The 20,813-nt window shown below is 37.3% G+C and overlaps 1 protein-coding gene across 4 annotated transcripts in view; it reads right to left on the reverse strand.

The window, feature by feature from the left end:
• GLG1 (golgi glycoprotein 1) overlaps positions 1-20,813 on the reverse strand; it is a 216,890-nt gene that overhangs the window by 136,863 nt on the left and 59,214 nt on the right. Inside the window, exon 1 of one of the 4 annotated variants that reach the window (XM_037816456.1) lies at positions 10,561-10,915. The exons of the other annotated variants lie outside the window; for them this stretch is intronic. The gene's annotated coding sequence lies outside the window, so the exon portion shown is untranslated. Of the gene's footprint in view, positions 1-10,560; positions 10,916-20,813 lie in introns of those variants that run through there. 4 annotated transcript variants of the gene reach the window in all.

The following is a 20,813-nucleotide window of genomic DNA, read 5'->3' on the forward strand; positions in this document are numbered from 1 at the left end:
TAGAATAAATCCAAATAGACCCATTCCAAGAAACATACTAAACAAACTGTCAAATGCTAAATAGGAGAAAGTCCTGAAAGCAGCAAGAGAAAAGCAATTCATCACATACAAGGAAAGCCACATAAAACCCAGTTCTGATCATTCGATGGGGACCACGGAGAAAGGCAGCAGTGATATGACATTTAAGATTATGAAAGAGAAAAACAGCAAGCCAAGAATTCTTTATCCAACAAAACTGTCTTTCAAAAGTGATGGAGACCCAAACTGATCTACAGATTCAACACAATTTCAATAAAAATTCCAACAAAACATTCTGAAGACTAGGAAAAGTTAGTTATCAAATTTATTTGGAAGGGAAAGGGGTCTTGAATTGCCAAAAACATCCTAAAAAAGAACAGAGTGGGAGGACTTATATTTCCAGACTTTGAAGTCTACTATAAAGCCACAGTGGTCAAAACAGTATGGTACTGGCACAAACACAGACACTGGAACAATAGAATCGAATTGAGAGTTCAGAAATAGACCCCCAGATATATGGTTGACTGATTTTTTTTAATTGAATTCAGTTTTATTGAAATATATTCACATACCATACCATCATCCATGGTGTACAATCAACTGTTCACAGTACCACCATATAGTTATACATTCATCACCCCAATCTATTTTTGAACATTCTCCTTAAACCAGAAAGAATCAGAATAAGAATAAAAAATAAAAGTAAAAAAGAACACCCATATCATCCCCCCCATCCCATCCTATTTTTCATTTAGTTTTTTGTCTCCATTTTTCTACTCATCCATCCATACACTGGATAAAGGGAGTGTGATCCACAAAGTTTTCACAATCACACCGTCACCCCTTATAAGCTACATTGTTATACAATCGTCTTCAAGAGTACAGGCTACTGGATTGGAGTTTGATAGTTTCAGGTATTTACTTCCAGCTATTCCAATACATTGAAACCTAAAAAGTGCTATCTATATAGTGCATAAGAATGTCCACCAGAGTCATGACCTCTCGACTCCATCTGAAACCTCTCAGCCACCGAAATTTTATTTCATTTCATTTCATATCCCCTTTTTCGTCAAGAAGATATTCTCAATTCCACAATGCCGGGTCCAGATTCATCCCCAGGAGTCATATCCTGTGTTGCCAGGGAGATTTACATCCCTGAGAGTCAGGTCCCACATAGGGGGGAGGGCAGTGAGTTCACCTGCCGAGGTGGCTTAGCCAGAGAGAGCGAGCCACATCTGAGCAACAAAGAGGCACTCAGGGGGGACTCTTAGGCACAATTATAGGCAGGTTTAGCCTCTCCTTTCCAGTAATGAGCTTCATAAGGGCAAGTCCCATGATAGAGGGCTTGGCACATCAAACCACCAGTCCTCAATGTTTGTGAGAACACAGGCAACAAACCAGGTGAATAAGTCCAACACTTCCACATTTTCCCCCAGCTCCTCCGGGGGCCTTGCATATATATTTTTATTCTCTGCCCAAATTACTTTGGGATGTTGGTCAACTGATTTTTGATAAGGCCCCCAAATCCACAGAACTGGGATAGGACAGTCTCTTCAATAAATGGGGATGGGAGAACTAGATATCCATAACCAAAGAATGAAAGAGGACCCCTACCTCACACCCTATACAAAAACTAATTCAAAGTGGATCAAAGACCTCAATATAAGAGACAGAACAACAAAACTCTTAGAAGATAATATACGGAAACATCTTCAAGACCTAGCAATAGGAGGTAGCTTCTTAGCCCTTACACCAAAAGCACAAGCAAGAAAAGAAAAAAATAGATAAATGGGAACTGCTCAAAATCAAAAGCTTCTGTTCCTCAAAAGACTTTGTCAAAAAGGTGAAAAGGCAGCCAATTCAATGGGAGAAAATATTTGGAAACCATGTATCTGATAAGAGACTGACATCCTGCATATATAAAGAAATCCTACAACTCAACAACTGTAGTACAAACAGCCCAAATATAAAATGGGCAAAAGATATGAAAAGGCATTTTTCCGAAGAGGAGATACAGATGACTAAAAAGCACATGAAAAAACTGTTTATCCTTCATCAGATGACTGGATAAACAAAATGTGCTATATATACATATACAATGGAATATTATACAGCAGAAAGAAGGAACAAGGTCCTGAAACATAGGGCAACATGGATGAACCTTGAAGATATAATGCTGAGTGAAATAAGTCAGAAACATAAGAAGAGATATTGTATATACCACTTCTATGAACTCCCTGAACAATGTAAAATCAATGTCTTATAATATAGAATAATGGGGACCTAGTGATTGACAGAAGCTAGTGAAGGGGGAATGATCATCTAGTATGTTTACATATGTTAATGAGGGTGAATTCAAAGGTATGGGGATAGGTGCGATGATTGTTAAAGGGATTATAAGTATCAGAGCTATACTGAAGATGAACAGGATGGAAAGGGGTTGTTTAAAGGCATATATCCCATAGATGAACACTAAAAATATAGACATGTGCTTGCATGATAAACTTCTAAGGTATGACAGTAGTACAGAAAGTTGACAACAGAATGGCATATGGGAAAAATCTACCTATTGCATACAAGGGACTGTAATTAATATAAATAACTTACTAGTACCATACAAATACTAGGGACAAATCATTAAGGGCTGAAAAGAGCTAGGGGGTGTTTGGGGTCATGAGAATTGTTTAAAATGGAGAATGATGAGGATTACACAACCAAGTGGTGATAATCTGAGATATGGATTGATTATCCTGGACATAACATATGCTATGTGAACTTAGGACCCCCCTACTTCATAAGTCAAGCCCTTGATCTTGAGGCTTGCTCTTCTGAAACTTATGGTTCTAAAGGGGAGGTTAAGCCCACGTATAATTATGCCTAGGAGTCCAGAGAACCTCTTTTGCTTCTGAAATGTGGATTCGTTCTCTCTAAGCCTAACTCTGCAAATAAATTCATCACCCTCCCCACGATGTGGGACAATTCACCCCCAGGTGAATGAGTTTCCCTGGTGACGTGGGACACAGATTCCAGGAATGAGCCTGACCCTGGCATCGAGGGGTTGAGAATGCCTTTTTGACCAAAAGGGGGGAAAGAAAGGCAAAAAAAATAAGGTTTCAGTGGCTAAGAGATTTCAAATTGAGTTGAGAGGCCGTCATGGAGGTTACTCCCATGCTTCTACACTTCAGCTAGATATGCCAGATGGTCAAATATGATAAGTCTAAGTCAACAGTAGTCCCCAAAAGCCAAAAGAATACTAGGATCCCTATCTGAGACTCTATAAAAGTTTCACTAAGTTTATTCTTTTTTTTTAAATTCAATTTTATTACGATACAGTCATAAAACATACAATCATCCACAGTGTACAATCAATTGTTCACACAACCATTGTATAGTTGTGCATTCATCACAATCAATTTTTGAACACACACACACAAAAAGAATAAGAATAAAAATTAAAGTAAAAAGCAGCAGTCAAAACATCCCATAGCCTCTATCCTTCCCTATTATTCATTTGCTTTTTGTCTTCATTTTTCTACTCATCTGCCCCTACACTGGAAAAAGTGAGTGGGAGCCACAAGGTTTTCACAATCACACAGTCACCCAGTGTAAGCTATATAATTATACAATCATCTTCAAGAATCAAGGCTACTAGATTGCAGTTTCAGGTATTTCCCTCCAGCTATTTCAATAAACAAAAATTAAAAAGATTTATATATATATATATATATATATATATATATATATTTATAAATATATATATAGCATAAGAATAACCTCCAGAATGACTTCTCAACTCTATCTGAAATCTTCTCAGCCACTGAAACTTTATTTTGTTTCATTTCCCTTCCCTCTTTTGGTCCAAGAAGGCTTTCTCAATCCCATGATACCAGGGCCAAGCTCATCTCCGCGAGTCATGTCCCACATTGCCAGGGAGATTTACACCCCTGGGAGTCATGTCCCATGTAGGGGGAGGGGCAGTGAGTTTACCTGCAGAGTTGGCTTAGAGAAAGAGGCCATATCTGAGTCGATGTTTCTAGGGGTGACCCTTAGGTACTATTTTAAGTAAGGTTAGCCTCTCCTTTGCAGTAACAAATTTCACAAGGACAAGCACCAAAATCAAGGGCTCAGCCTTCTCAATTAGTAGTCCCCAATGGTTGTGAGAATAGCAGTAATTCCCCAGGTGGGGAAGTTTAATATTTCCACATTTCCCCCAAGTCCCTCAAGGGGGCTTTGAAAATACATTTTTATTCTCTGCCCAAATTACTCTGGGATGTATCGAGGCTTCACACTAACCTGTACAAACCAACCAAATTTCACTCCCTATTCAAAGTTCCATGTAAATATGGCGCTTAAATAAATTGACAATACAAGTTAAATTATATAGTGTGTTACAAAAAGTGTAGATTTTGCACCAAAACATCTCTTCCTTTGGTCTCACACAGAAGTTGAAGTTTTTAAACACAGCCAGTATCATGCTTTAGTCTGATTTACCTTAGTCCTAACAAAGACCATTTCGTTCATATCGCTAACTGAAGTCTGATCTCTTTTTTCAAACTTCTTAACATTTGCTTTGTGGGGTAATGCTGCTATTCATAATGGATGGATGCTGGCTCTGAGTCTCAGCTGTTACACAGATACTCAAAGCTCCAGGGACCAACCAGGTTATACACAAAGAGCTCAGCATGGCAGAATTTAGAAATAGCCATTACAACTCAGGAATAGATGTAACTGCTGTAAGAGCTGACAATGTAGGAACCTTTACAATAAGCCTTCCCCTGATAACCTATGCTCTCAGATTCAATTCTCAGAGTTTGCACATTACAGTTAGTCCATATTAATGAGGCAGTATAATGTTTTTCTTTCCATTTCTGGTTTATTTCACTCAACATACTGTCCTCAAAGTCCATTCATGTAGTTGCATACCTCATAACTTCATTTTTTCTTGTAGCTGCTCAATATTCCATTGCATGTATACACCACAGTTCACCATTTCGTTCATCAGTTGATGTACACTTAGGCCACTTCCTTCCACTGCAAATCGTGAATACTGCCACCATTAACCCTACTGTGCAAATTTCCATTTGTGTCTCCCTTTTCAGTTCTTCCAAGTATATAACCAATAATAGGGTTGGAGGACCATACGGCAACTCCATGCTTCGCTTCCTGTGGAACTACCACACTGACCTCCAGATGGGCTGCACCATTCTATTTCCCCACCAACGGTGATTAAGTGCATCCCTTCCTCCACATTTTCTCAGCACTTGTATCCCTCTGTTTATATTTTAGATGGTTTTATTCACACACCATCCATTCCCTCCCAAGTAAATAATCAATGGCTCCCTGTATAATCACATAGTTATGCATTCACCACCATCTATATGAGGACATTTCCAATTCTTCCACAAAGAAAGAGGAAGAGGCAAAAAATGTAAAAAGAAAAAAGAGTAAGAAAAGGACAACTGAAAAGCAACAAAAGAAAAAATAAATTTAAAATAAAATACAATAAAAAGGTCAGACAACAATACCAATGCCAAGAATCCCGTATCTCTTCCTTATATCCCCCACTTATAGACATTTAGCTTTGGTATATTGCCTTTGTCACAATTAATGTAAGCATATTACAATGTTACTGTTAACTATAGACTCTAGTTTGCATTGATTGTATTTTTCCCCAATACCATCCCATTTTCAATACCTTGCAAAGTTGATATTCATTTGTTCATCCTCGTATAAAGATATTTTATATCTGTACATTTAATCACCATCACTGACCACTCTAGGTTTCTCTAAGTTATACTGTCCCAGTCCTTATCTTGTCTTTCCTTCTGGTGTCCTATATGCCCCTAACATTCCTCTTTCAACCATACTCCAGTCATCTTTGTTCGGTGTTCTTACGATACTGTGCTACCATCACACAGCATTGTGCTATCCACTTCTGGATCTATACAATCAAACCTGTTGAATATTCTGTACTCCTTCAGTACCAAATTCCTAATCTTTACCCTCTATCAGATGGTATTGTTATTTCTACACTTTTCTCCAAACCTCTCTCTCCTGTCTTTTCCTATCTGTCTGTAGCACTCCCTTTAGTATTTCTTGTAGAGGAGGTCTTGTCACGAACCCTCTCAGTGTGTTTATCTAAATATTTTAAACTCTCCCTCTCTCATTTTTGAAGGACAGTTTTGCAGATATAGGATTCTTGGTTGACAGTTTTTCTCTTTCAGTATCTTGAATATATCATACCACTGCCTTCTCGCCTCCATGGTTTCTACTGAGAAATCCGCACTTAGTCTTATTGAGCGTTCCTTTTATGTTATGGATTGCTTGGCTTTTACTGCTTTCAGCATTCTCTGTTGTCTTTGACATATGAAAATCTGATTAATAACTGTCTTGGCATAGGTCTATTTGGATCAATTCTGTTTGGGGTACACTGCACTTCTTGGACCTGTAATTTTATGACTTTCATAAGAGTTGGGAAATTTTCATTGATTATTTCTTCTATTATTCTTTCCACCCTTTCCCTTGTCTTCTCCTTCTGGGACACCTATAACATGTATAGTCAAGCATTTCATGTTGTCATTTATTTTTCCTGAGCCCCTGCTCATATTTTTCCATTCTTTTCCCTATCTGATCTTTAGTGGGTACGATTTCAGATGTCCTGTTCTCTACTTCAGTAATCCTTTCTTCTGCCTCTTCAAGCCTGCTGTTGTATGTCTCCATTGTCTCTTCTATTGTGCCTTTCATTTCCATAAGTTCTGCCATTCGTTTTTTTCCAGCTTACAAATTCTTCCTTACAGTCATCCAGTGCTTCTTTATATCCTTCATCTCTTTCATCACATTTTCTTTCAAGTCGATTTGATTTAGAAAATTTGTTTGAACATCTTTTAACTAGCTGTTTCAACTGTGGAATCTCAGTTGAGGTGTTAGTTTGTTCCTTTGACTGGGCCATATCTTCATGCTTCCTGTGTGGCTCGTGATTTTTTTCCTGTCTAGGCATCCGATTTTCTTGATTATTCTGGTGGTTGTTTTCTGTCTTTTGCCCTGGGTTTTCTTGTTGGTTTTCTTTGATCTCTATATCTCATCGTTTCTTTCCCTGGCCAGTTGTTAGATTGACTCTGTCCCCCAGTTTTCCCCCCAAATCAGGGGATTTATTTATTTATAGCAAAGTTTATTCTTCAGAAACTTAAATCCTCTAGAGAATTCCTATGCCAGCTAAGTCCCAAAAACCAGAGGCAATAGCCTCTTCAGGAACATCAACCAGATGTGTCCCCTTTTCCAATAATGTTGACACACCTTTTCAACATGTACAAGTTAGAGTAGTCACTACCAAGACCTCCCTGAAGATTGGGAAAGTGATTAAACTAGAGGAAGGGGTAGCAACAGACAAGATGGAATTTAACAAAGGATTATGAAGACTGAATCTCTACATAATTTTCTTTTTCTTAGTTGCTAGGGTACTAGAATAACTAGAAGGAAAGAATTGAAATGGCAGAAACGTAACTCATAGCATTCTTTGAAATTTGCTCTATAGCTACATGTTAAATTGTAATTTGAAAGTTATTACCTTTTTGCATATTTGGAAACTTAAAACCTCCAGGTTGTTCCTATGCCAGAAAATAATTGGAACTGTGGAACTGTAACCCATAACAGTCTTTGAAATTTGCTAACTACTTGTTAAATTGCACTTGGAAAGTTATCAGTTCTAAGTTTTTATATGTCACAATAAAAAAATATGATTAAAAAATTTAAAAAAAGAAAGGTAACAAGGTTTCAGTGGCTAAGAGATTTCAAACAGAGTTGAGAGGTCATTCTGGAGGTTACTCTTATGCAAGCTTCAGTCAGATATTCCAAGTTGGCATGTTATGCCAAGCCCCAACCAACAGCATTCCTGAAAACTAAAGAAATCCAGGGCTCTAAGATTCCATAAAAGTTTTATTTATTAAGTGTGCCAGTTTGGATGTATTATGTCCACCAAAACACCATGTTCTTTGATTCAATCTTGTGGGGGCAGACATGTTAAGGTGATTTGGTTGGAACCTATTGATTGTTTCCATGGAGATGTGACTCAATCAACTCTGGGCAAGACCTTTGATTGGATAATTTCCATGGAGGTGTTACCCCACCCATTCAGGGTGGGTCTGAATGAAATCACTGGAGCCATATAAAAGAGCGGACAAACAGAAGGAACTCAGAGCAGCTTAGAGAGGCATTTTGAAGACGGCTGTTGAAGCTGATGCTGATATTTTGGAGAACGCCATTTTGAAATGCAACCTGGGAGCAAGCAGATGCCAGCCACATGCCCTCACAGCTAACAGAGGTTTTCCAGGTGCCAATTTTTAATTCCAGTGAAGCCAATCTATTGCTGGTATTTTGCATAAATGGCAGCATTAGCAAACCAGAACATTAAGTTTATTTTTTGGGAACTTAAAACCTCCAGGCTGTTCCTATGTCAGATAAGCCCTGAAACTTGGAGGTATCAACCTCTCCCAGCACAGTTGCATTCCCCTATCCCATAATGTCGACACCCCTTTTCAACATGAAGAAGTTAGAATGGTCCTTGCCCAAATATCCCTGAAGACTGTGAAAATGATCAAATGAGAGGGTGGAGTTATAATACAGAAGTTAGAATTTAACAAATGATTATGACCACTGAATCATTATATAGATATTTTAATTTCTAGTGTATTAGTAGAGCCAGAAGAAAATACCTGAAATTCTGGAACTGTAATCCATACTATATTTTGAAATTTGCTCTAAAACTACTTGTTAAAGTCTACCTCGAAATTTATCATTTATCTTCATATGTTTTATTTCACAATAAAAAATATTTAAGAAAATCAATGAAAGTAATCTATGCAGTGAACAACATCTATGTGCATACCTATTATTTTCAGGAAAACAAGAAAATATTATTTTCTTATAATTATTAGCAAATGTTATGGTGGGAAGTCTTAATTGAGAAATGCTAGGATGAAGTCACATTGAACTAAATGACTGCTGTAGCACAGAAGAGAGAAATTAAAAACAAGCAGAGGGCAGTTATTTGGAAAACATAATACACTTATTCAACAAAGGATAAAACACAAAAAAGGGAGAGAAGAACAGCAATTAGCCCTTTCTCTTTTTCATGATGTAAATTCTTCCTATCACTTATAACTACAAATATGAGCCCATCTTCTCACACACCAACACATAAGATGAATATCTGCAAACTTTTTTTCTTCTGGATATTTGGTCAGCAGAGGCGGACAAAGTAGGAGAGGGAAAGATTATTACCAAAGAGAGGACACAGTGGTGGAGGGGTGCTGGCATATAAGGAGTATTAAAATACTTATTTATTGTACTCTTAAAAAGTACACATTTTCCTTTCCTGCATTAATCTTGTTCAAAAGGTTCTTGGGTAAGAAATTCCATGAAGTTTTGAGTACGCATTTCATAAAATGGCAAAATGTTGATGCTGGTAAGAGAAAGAGCTGGAAGGCTCAATTGATAGGATACTGTTATGTCCTGGAATCCTAATATATCCTTGTCAATATGCTGGCTTTAAAAGGGTAAGCATATGGGGAGAAGCAGCTCTGCTTCATGCCAGGCAATGTCTCTGCTATGTGTGGGTTTCCTAGTGTAGCAGAAGTCACACCATATGGTACTGCTTTTATTCGCATGGGCAGGATAGACAATGCCAAAAACTGAATGTGCTATTTTGAGCCAGGGAACGTGATAAACCCCACATTAAAAATATAAGAATTTTTATATTACACTTGTCTTAATTTTAAGATTTTAAAATTATTGTTTTTTATAATTCAAGTCTCAACTGTGTAACAGCTCAGTCTCTGAAGTAAGACAAACACTCAAACAAAAGCCAAGAAATGGAGAATAAGCTTAGCAGTATTTTCCGAAAAAAAATTTTAAAGATTTAAATGAAAATTCTTTAGTTATATTATAAATAAAAAGGTGCAATGTATAGAAACAGCTTTTGGAATACTACATTTTGGTAACACGAAACGAAGGCAGTAGATACAAGAACTTGGAAGACAGTTTATCAATGGAACAGAATCTATCCCTCCAGACAATTCTCCAGGTATTTTTGTATAATAAATACCTCTAGCCACTCAAACAAGGTGATCTAATGAAGTTAGAGCAATCGTAGAAATACTCATGTTGAAATCTAATAGACAAATTATTTAAACTTCACAAACTCAGCCCTAGATTTGAGTTAAGAACTAGGTCCAGGATTCTAAAATCAACAATTTCAAATGTTACATGGAGGTTGGTAACATTAATTTCAGGAAACCAATTTTTGAGCTTCCACACTTGTTTCAATACTAGACTTATCCCCAAGACTGTTCCTTTTTCCTGAATTAGGTTAATTATAGGTAATAGAAATAGCTTTTCGTTTGCCCTGGGCTGGCAAAACGGGTTCTATGAACTGTTTTATAAGGCAAGAAGTTTCTAGGATAAGGATTAGATTGAACCTAAAATTGCAAATGAAAACTCCATTTTCCTGTCTATACAATAATTTGTACAACAATAAACACAAATTACCTAGGGCACGGTGAATTGCAAACTCAAATAACATTTTCGCCTAAAGAGGGTTTTGGTCTGGCCACCACAAATATGCAAAAATGTTCATCCAAGCTCCCACGGTTCTCCAAGCACAGCCTGAGACCAGCAGCATCAACAGCGGCATCCCTTGTCAGTAATTCAACAACTCTGATTTGTCCTGTCAAAAAGATAGATCATTTCCTGTTACATTTTCTAAGAATATTAAGGCCTATAAGTAATAAATTAATCACAGGTCTATGACATAAGGAACTGAGAAATGCTTTTAGGGTTTTCCAGAGTATCTTCTCATTCCTTCAAGGGCTTTGTCCTTTTTTTTTTTAAATAAAAGAAAATTCAACTTTTAAAGTGTCAGCTGGTTGATTCATGTACAGATGTGTGTGAGTGACTTGCCTTTAGGTGTTATTGCCAAAGGCTATCATGATATCATAGAGCTAATTTTAAAATGTAGCAGGAGAATTACTGAGGGAGGGAAGGGAAGAAGAGGGGCAAAGCCATCTTTTTAAAAAAACTTTCTTCATCTGCACGCTCTTACAGATCTTATCATTAGTCTAACTAGACATAAGAGAAGCTAGTATATAACAGGAAGTTAATTACAACTATTAAAAGATGGTAAATACCTTTCCAGTCTTTATTTACCAACTCTTCACCTTTCCTATTGAAGAATTAAGTCTTATCCAAAAAGGTCTGAAGCGTCCATAGTTTAAGTCACTGCTATGACACAATTTGGGGCTTTGGAAAAACAGGCTATATAATTTTCCTGAGTAAACAAAAGCTTATCTAACATTTATTTGAGGCTTTGTCTTCAATAGGATGGATTAACATCTTTTCTGTCAAATATCTTGACTTGAAAGATAAGAACTCTGTTAAGTTACAGGTCTTTTTGCTTAAGCAAGTGTTCAATCTTTGCTTTGGTTCTGATTTCATTCACCAGTTTTGAAAACATTTATTAACACTAGCTTGTAAACTGATTCACTTCCAGGAATTTAATTTGTAGGGGCATTAAACAAGGTAGTTCAAGAAGATGTCATTTGAGTTGGGCCTTGAAAGATGAGGGGGCATTTCAATAGATGTGAAGTAAGAGAGATTTCAGGTTTAACAAACAATACTCATTCCCATAAAAACCATTAGTTACTCTGGAGTAAGTGGTAAGGATAGACTATTGAAAGAAACAGTCAAAGGTACTCCCATGTGGAGCTTACATTTGAGAGCAGAGAGGTAAACAAAATATAGGAAGATGACTAAAATAATGGCCAAATTATGTCATGAAAGAAGCAAACTAAGGAATAAAGAATAACCCTGGAAGATTTGGTGGGGACTGCAAGAAATGTTTCTCTGTGGAGATACAGAGATCTAAAGGGAGAGGATATAGCTATGAAAAAGTAGGGTGGGAAAGCATTCTGGGAAGAAGGAATATCATGTTGGATGTTTTACCAACTAAGGAAGGCAAGTATGGCCAGAGCTAAGTGAACCAGGGGGAAAGTAGTACAAAATGTGCTCAAAAAGAAAGTCAGTAGAGTTTTTATTTTATTTGAAATGCAATGAGAAACTGCTAAAGGATTTCAAGCAGAGGACAGACATGATCCAATTCACTTTTTTTTAAAGAAATATTGTTTATTCACTGCTTTTCAATAAAAACCTTTTTTTTGGTAAATCAACTTTTTTCTATTTTATTAATTTTTATTTACACACTCTATACCCACAAAGCAAAAACTCCTGCTTCCTCAAGTAACCTCTAATCTACTCTCTGCCTCTGTGAATTTGCTAATTCTAGGTGTCTCACATAATATACTATTTGTCCTTATGTACCTTGCTTATTTCCCTGAACATAATATTTTCAAGGTTCATCCATGTTGCAGCATGACTCATTACTTCATTGTTTTCTTATGACCAAATAATATTTCACTGGGGATATATACTGCATTTTGTTTATCCATTCCTTTGTTGAAAGACACTTGGGTTGCTTCCATCTTTTGCAATGTTGCTATGAACACTGGTGTACACTTCTGAGACCCTGTTTTCACTTTCTTTGGGTATATACCTAGGAGTGGAATTGCCAGGTCCTATGGTAATACAACTTTTTGAGTTCCCACCATGTTGTTCTCTACAGGGTGGTTGCACCATTTCACATTCCCACCAAAATACACAGGAGTTCCAATTTCTCTACATCCTCTCCAACTTTTACTATTTTCTGTGTTGTGTTTTTGTTGTTGTTGTTTTGTTTTGTTTTAAATAATAGTCAGTTTGCTGACCCCAGATCTGTAAGTTTATCTGTGTTGGCTGCTTTATAGTAGTAAGTCTTTATAATAAGTCCTGAAATACAAGTAGTATAAGTTGTCTAATTTTGTTCTTTTTCAAAGTTGTTTTGGTTATTTTAGATCCCTTGCATTTCCATATAAATTTTAGACTCAGCTTGTCAGTTTCTTTAAAAAAAAAAAAAAGAAAGAAAGAAAGAGAAAAAAAAGTCTGCTGGGATTTTAACTGGCACTGCATTAGATCTACAGCTCTTCAAAATCCATGAACATATTATGTCTCTATTTAGATACCTAATTTCTTTCAGCAAATTTATTCCTATATTTTTGTTTTCCTTGATGCAAATTTTACTATTTACTAAACACACACACACAAAACCAAACAAAGCAGAGCTTTTACTCTAAAAAAAATGGGGAAATGATTTGATTCCTCATAAATATGCCACTAATTCACCAGAGTGGAGGTATGGTTTTTGCCTATGAGGTGGGTCATTTAGTCTCTTCTACAATTGCCTTTTTAAAAAATCAAAATTAGTCTGGGGTCACTTCAAGAACAATAGGGACCCAGAGGAATGTGAGTAGTTTCATTTGGAATTTGCCTTTATAGTGTCTCCAGCAGCCATACTTCAAAGGAAACCAACTTTAGTATAGCAGTTTCTGCCTATGATTAGAGAAGAATTCTCCATTCCCCAGATAAGTCACTAAATCCAGCTTTCACTTCCTTTTTCCAAATTCACAGTTTTATGAGAAGAGAAGTTTTGTCTGTTAACTTGTATATAAGTTCACAGTTGAGTCACGGGAACTTATTTACCTATTTCTTCGAAATTTGACTATTCTAACAGATTCTAGCTTAATAAATAATCTTAGTTAAGTAAATGCCTATTTTCTGAAACGTTCTTTAAAATAGATGTAGACTCCACAGCCATCACTGTGGCCTTCAGTTCTTACACCTTGCCATCATTTTGGCCTTCCTGTGGCTTCTAAAAGCTGTTTTCACTGCATATCCAAATTCCATAGTTTGTATAGTAGATAGCACTTTTGCAAAAGTGGCCATGATAATAGCAGGACTCGCATATACCAAGAAACAACTTAGCCATCTATATTTATTAGTGGTTATTAAAACTAAAGCATCTGAATTAACAGTGCTGAATGGTGCATGAATGAGATGGAAAGGGGAAGCTCAGAGTTATATAGAAGGAAAGTTGGAGGTCAAAAGATGGGAATGTATAAAACTGAGTCCTATGGTGGGCAATGTCCATAATTAACTGTACAAATATTACAAATCTCTTTCATGAACCAGAACAAATGTATGACAATACAATTAGAAGTTAACAATAGAGTGGCATATAGGGAAGAAATATACACCTATTGCAAACTATATACTACAGTTAATAGTATTTCAATGTTCTTTCATTAGCAGTAACAAATGTACTATACCCACACTACGAGTCAACAATTGAAGGGGGTTGGTTAGGAATATGGGAAGATTCGAGTTTCCTTTCCTTTCCTTTTTTTTTTTTTCCTTTTTTCATCTTTCACTTTATTTCTTGTCTGGAGTAATGAAAAGCTTCTAAAAATTGAACAAAAATTAAATGTGGTGATGGATGCACAGCTGTGTGAGGGTACCAGGGGCAACTGATTGTGCACTTTGGATCTTTGGATGACTGAAGGTATCTGAATAATCCCAATAAAAATTAAAAAAAAAAACAAAAAACTAAAGCATCTGTATCCAACATTCTCAATCACAGCCTAAGTAAATCTCAATGATAAGAACTAGCTACAACACAAAATAGTAATCTACAGGAAATATGTAGGATTTACTGTTCGTACAAAATCAGTCTTGAAAAAAATAGTAATCTGTACACAATTCCTCAGAATTACTTATTTAAACTCTACTTGGTTCTAAAATGACTTAAGACAGGATTTCTTCAATAAATGGGTTAATAATCCTACATGTTTCTCAATATATTCCTGCTAAATATGAGGTGGTCACTTGAACTCAGCAGATGGGACTTCATTAAATCAGGCAGAAAATGAACAGTTAGGAAAAGAACTATGCTATGGACAGGAACTTTGGTAAAGTGCATGAATAAAATTATCTTTTCATGGATGTATCTTATTAATATGTATTTCTTCAACTTGCAAATTCAATGACATCCTTGTTTGTCCCTAACTTGAGCTCTTTGCCCAACAGTGGACCTACTGGGCGGGGCAAGATGGCGGAGTGGTGAGGAGCAGAATTTCGTCTCTCTCCTAGAGCAGCTGGCAATTACCCAAGAACTATATGAAACAGTGTTTTCGGGGTCTCCAGTAACCAGTCACGCATCGGACGCAAGTCTGGAATTGGAGGAAAAGCTGAGATTGCAGCGAACATTGTAAGTTCCCCGGACCAGGGGTCTAGCGCTCCTCCCCACCCAGACCTCACAGACTGTCTTGCTGCTGGCTCCCTAAAAGGGGGGGGGGGGGGACCAAAAAACAGCAATCTGCTGAGGGCAAGAAGGGAGGCTCAACGCAGCCTCAACTGCACAATTAATTAACAAATTAATTAACTAATTTTGGGAGCTGGGGTGCTAAACAAGGGCTGGGCTCCGAGAAGTGGGGGCACATAAAAGCGGGTGCCCATTCCCAGACTCCAAAAAAGCCATTTTTTTTCCCCTACATTTTGTCCCTTCTGGCTTCTCAGTGATCCCTTATCTTTTTGCATTTCAATAGCCCCCAGCAGGGGTGGAACTTAAGCTGTTAGAGAGTAATTATCAGACAATAGCCCAAAGCATATCTTTAAATGCTCTATTCTGACACTGACAGAACTTCCAGGCTGGGGAAAGACTTTTAAAAGAGACTCTTATTTTTTCTCTTTTTTCTTTTTCTTGTTTTTCTTTTCTATTTTTTCTTTTAATCTAAAAGTAATATATGTGGTTATTTTCTATCGGAAAGCCCAGGTTGAGGGACTAGGCTGGGCTTGGGGGGAGACAGAGTACCCACAGTGTCTTTGAGTTCCGTATTCACTACTGAAGGCCTCCACCCCCGTCTTTAATTGGCAGCTCAGGCTGACCAAGGAATCTACCTGGAGAGGCCCCAAAGAGGAGAGGGGAGAAGGGAATAGTGCCCCTGAGAGACAACTGGAGTTCTGAGGATTGGGAGAGTGGAGGGAGGCCCAGCTCAACTGGCAGTCCTCCTTCTAGGAACTCAGACCCCAGGGGCTGGAATTCAGATTCCAGCTTCAGTCAGCCACGACCCTGACAGGATCAGAGTCACCAGGAGAACTAAAGGCTCCATACCTCCTTACACTGGTGGGGGAGCTAAGGGCTGGCAAGCGCCACCTGTTGGACAGGAGAGGAAAAGCACCAATTGTAAAGGCCTCATAGGAGGGCCTCATTCTCAGGAAAACTCCATACCCTCCCAATGAGACCTGGGCCTCACTAGACTGGGAAAATCTGACTAGGGTCGACCATATCTGAGGAGACCCACTCACAAAAAGGTTACATAGAGGCAGAGCGAGAAACAGAAAAAACAAGAGGGGAAAAATTCTGATCAACTAAATAGAACCTAAGTTAGAGGTCTAGAATAAGTTGAACTGAATAACAGAGGCCAGAAAACAAAGCCAACCAACAAGAAAACCACTAGGTAAAAGACAGAAAACAAGCTCCAAAATAAACTAATCAAGAGAATCAGATGCCTAGACAACTTAAGATAACAAGCCATACCAGGAAACACGAAAACATGGACCAGCCAAAGGAACAAACTAATAGCTCAGCTGAGACACAGGAGTGGAGGCAATTAATGCTAAATAAATTCGATGAACTGAAGGAAGATATAGCAAAAGAGCTGAAGGATATAAAGAAGACACTGGATGACCATAAAGAAGAATTCATAAACTTAAAAAAACAAACAGCAGAACTCATGGGAATGAAGGCCACGATGGAGGAGATGAAAAACACAATGGAGGGACACAACAGTAGATTTGAACAGGCAGAAGAAAGGATCAGTGAACTGGAAGACAGGTCATTCGAATTCATACACACAAAAGAACAGATGGTTAAAAAAATGGAAAAATATGAGCAGGGTCTTAGGGAGCTGAGTGACAATATGAAATGCACAAATATACATGTTATGGGTATCCCAGAAGGAGAAGAGAGGGGAAAAGGGGCAGAAAGAGTAATAGAAGACATATTCACTGAAAATTTCCCAACTCTTATAAAAGACAGAAAATTAGAGATTCAAGAAGTACAACGTACCCCAAATAGAACAGATCCCAATAGACCTACTCCAAGACACTTACTGGTCAGATTATCCAATGTCAAAGACAAAGAGAAGATTCTGAAAGCAGCAAGAGAAAAGCGATCCATCACATACAAGGGAAGGTCGATAAGACTATGTACAGATTTCTCTGCAGAAACCATGGAGGCAAGAAGACAGTGGCATGATATATTTAAGATACTGAAAGAGAAAAACAGTGGACCTACTGATGGAAGCCCAAATAAAGAGATGAGATGCTAATATAAAAGGATATAATTTCCTTTGGTTTATTTTATAGGACTCTGCAGTGAAATGGAAGAAGAAAAAAAATACCCCAGTTATAACTGTACTCAGAGAAATCAACTATTCTCTCATAGTTATCAAATTATCATTATGGTGGTTTTAAAAAGATGTTCACAAACTCATCACTGCTTCTCTCTTTAAGAAGTGGAGTTTAATTCACCTCCCCTTGAGTTGGGGCTAGACTTCGTGACTTGCTTCTAATGAACAGAATAAGGCAGAAATGATAGTGTGCCTTGAAGACTACATCATAAAAGCACCATGGCTTCCTGCTTGTTTGCTCTCTTTCTCTCTGGGATTACTCTGGGAGAAGCTGAGTGCCATGTTGAGTAGCAGAATGGATAAGCCGACGTGCTGAGGAACTTAGGCTTCCCATCAATAAACAGCGAGGAACGAGGCCTCCAACCAAGAGCCATGAGAGAAAGCCATATTAAAAGTGGATACAGCAGCCTAGTCAAGCCTTCAACTGCTCCTTAACTGCAACTTCAGGAGATACCCTGGGCCAGAGCCACCCTGTAAGCCACTCCCAGGTTTTCTGACCCTGAGAAACTCTGTGAGGTAATGGATGTTGTTTAAGCTGAGAAGTGTTATGTAGCAATAAATAAACTAATACAATTATCAAATTAAATACATAACTCAAATGACTTTGTGAATGCTTCATTTAGCAGACTGTATGAATGTAACATATTCATGTTACAAGGCCCAAAGTCCTTGATATCAAAATGTATGCATACTCCCCATTGCAGAATTTTATTTCTTGGTTCTACTCTGACAATGCTACTTAAAGACAATTTTCATTTTGCTTCCTGCAGCCATTCTTTGGTTCAACTGACAGTTTCTGTAAAAGACTGAAGAAATCAGACAACAGCCTATAGCTCAGTTATGACACAAAGTGTCATTAGGAATTTACTTTGTCATCAAATTTCTTCCATTCCATTTACCACAGAAAAGAAAAAAAGAAATTCAAAAGTTTTTTTTTTTTTTTTTTTTTTTTTTGATAATCAGCATCTTCTGAATACTAATTACATTTGTAAATACTACAGAAGGTAGAAGTGTCTTGGATGCTATGCCTTGAATATTAATTTTTAACATTTCACATTTGCTTTGTTCTAAGAGAAAGTGGCAAACAATAAAAAAGCAGAAAAAGAACAAACACAGTAAACTTTTCCGAGGCTTTCCTCTTGATGGACTCTAACAAAGAAGATTTTACAGTATGCAAATTTTCCAATGCCACAAATAAACCTATATTACTTAGTGCCTTAAGTTAGTACTTACGGCCAGAAGCTTAGTCACTTAGTCACTACAGTCATACAATATCAGAGCTGAAGAAGGGAAACTTTAAAGATTAATTAGTTCAACCATCTGATTTTACAGGTAAGGAACTGAGACCCAGAGAAGGAAATGACTTAGCCAATGTTAAAAAAGCTTATTTTAGAATAAAATAATCTTTTATTTTAAAATATCATTCCTTATCCTTGATTTGGAATATAAATACCCATATTTATATTTCACTTTTGAACATATTACTTCATTTTGCAACAGATTAACTTTCTTAATTGCGTTTTTCTTGAGCTAATTATTAAAATGTGCTCTCCCATTCCTGAACACAGGTTGATGGATAGCTCAGAAGCATGCTAGATTTCAGGAACAATTAGTACAGATTTTAAATCATTTCTGTGAAAAACAGTCACTAACTCATACAGAGACAACTGTAAGCAAGTGATAATTCATTTAACGTTACATTATAGTAAGAATTCAAAATTCCTAAATCATAAAAATCCCTCTTGCTCTTAGTACAAGAAAGCAAAATGGTCCCTTCAGGAGAAATGCAGGGGATGCTGGAAATAAGCAATAATAAGTGCCCATCATTTTATAAAAGCAAATCTTAACTTTTTACAACAAAGTTTAAAGTTCTTTTACTAAAATAAATGGATCTCTTTCCATAAAACTTTTTTTTGTGGCTATCTCAAGTTACATCCCAGGGAGCAACTTTTATTTTACCAATTTTTATATGGAGTATTTTGATATGCGGGTTATACACAAAACAGCCTAATGGTCTTTAGCTGAGGAGTAAGAGCGTAGCTGAAACTGTCCAACAGTTTAACTGTATGTAGGCTATTCCCAATGAATTGAGGCAGATAAGAACTCATAAGCACAACTCTAATAATATGGTTTTAATTAAGTTAACTGCATTCTCATAAAGAAAATCTGTTTAGATTTTCATTGTTCAGGAACAGCAAATTACTTTATAATTTGTAGCAAGCTTTATATATAATCACCAGGCTTTAAATATAACCAGTAGAGAGAATCTTTGTCCTTTTCCAACTGACCAGTTTTCCCTCAAACTGAACTTGGAGTTAGCAAAACCAGTTTATATGGCCATTATCAGACATTTGTATATTGAAGAGTTGAGCAAAACTAGAAGGAACGTAGGGCCTTTGATTCAACAGCTTTGTAAATACCTCAAATATTACAAACTTTTCTATAACTACATATGATTTAGTTATAGACAACATTAAGTTGTTTCAATTTATCTTTATAGATCTTTACTGGATAGTGTTCCGGTTTGCTAATGCGGCCTTTATGCAAAACACCAGAAATGGACTGGCTTTCATAAAGGGGGTTTATTTGGTTACAAAGTTACAGTCTTAAGACCATAAGGTGTCCAGGGTAAGGAATCAACAAAAGGTACCTTCACTGGAGAAAGGCCATTGGTGTCTGGAAAACCTCTGGTAGCTGGGAAGGCACATGACTGGCATCCACTTGCTCCCAGGTTGCGTTTCAAAATGGCATTCTCCAAATGTTGCTCTTGGGGCATTTTGTCCTCTCTTAGCTGCAGCTCTTCCAAAATGTCACTCTCAGTTGCTCTCCAAAATGTCACTCATAGCTGCTCTTTAAACGGCTCCATTGATTTAATTCAGACCCACCCTGAATGGGTGCAGTAACACTTCCATGGGAATTATCCAATCAAAGGTCTTGCCCATAGGTGACTGTGTCACATCTCCATGGCAACACTCAAAGGATTCCAATCTAATCAACACTAATATATCTGCCCCCACAAGACTGCATCAAACAACATGGTGTTTTGGGGGACATAATACATCCAAGTCAGTACAGATAGTTACCCATTTTACTATACAATAAGTAAGCTGAAGTAAAGCAGTGAGACTCCCAATTAAAGGAAAATTTTAATAATAGAGGTTAATTAGGAACTAAAATACACAGGAAGCTCTGTTTCAGGCCAGGAAGGGCCAGAGTATAGGCATGGCCTATGAGACACAACTGGCCTAAGAGGGTGTGATAAGAGAGAGGTGAACACAAGTTGCAGATACTGGAAGGCCAAAACTTTGGGCCTGGTTAATTTTCCATGCTAGTCCAGGGGCAGAGTCTGTAGACAAAGAGACCAAAAGCCTGAGACATGAGTTTTGAGACTGAACAGATAAATAC

Source organism: Choloepus didactylus, chromosome 22 (assembly GCF_015220235.1).
Source record: "Choloepus didactylus isolate mChoDid1 chromosome 22, mChoDid1.pri, whole genome shotgun sequence".
Taxonomy (NCBI): domain Eukaryota; kingdom Metazoa; phylum Chordata; class Mammalia; order Pilosa; family Megalonychidae; genus Choloepus; species Choloepus didactylus.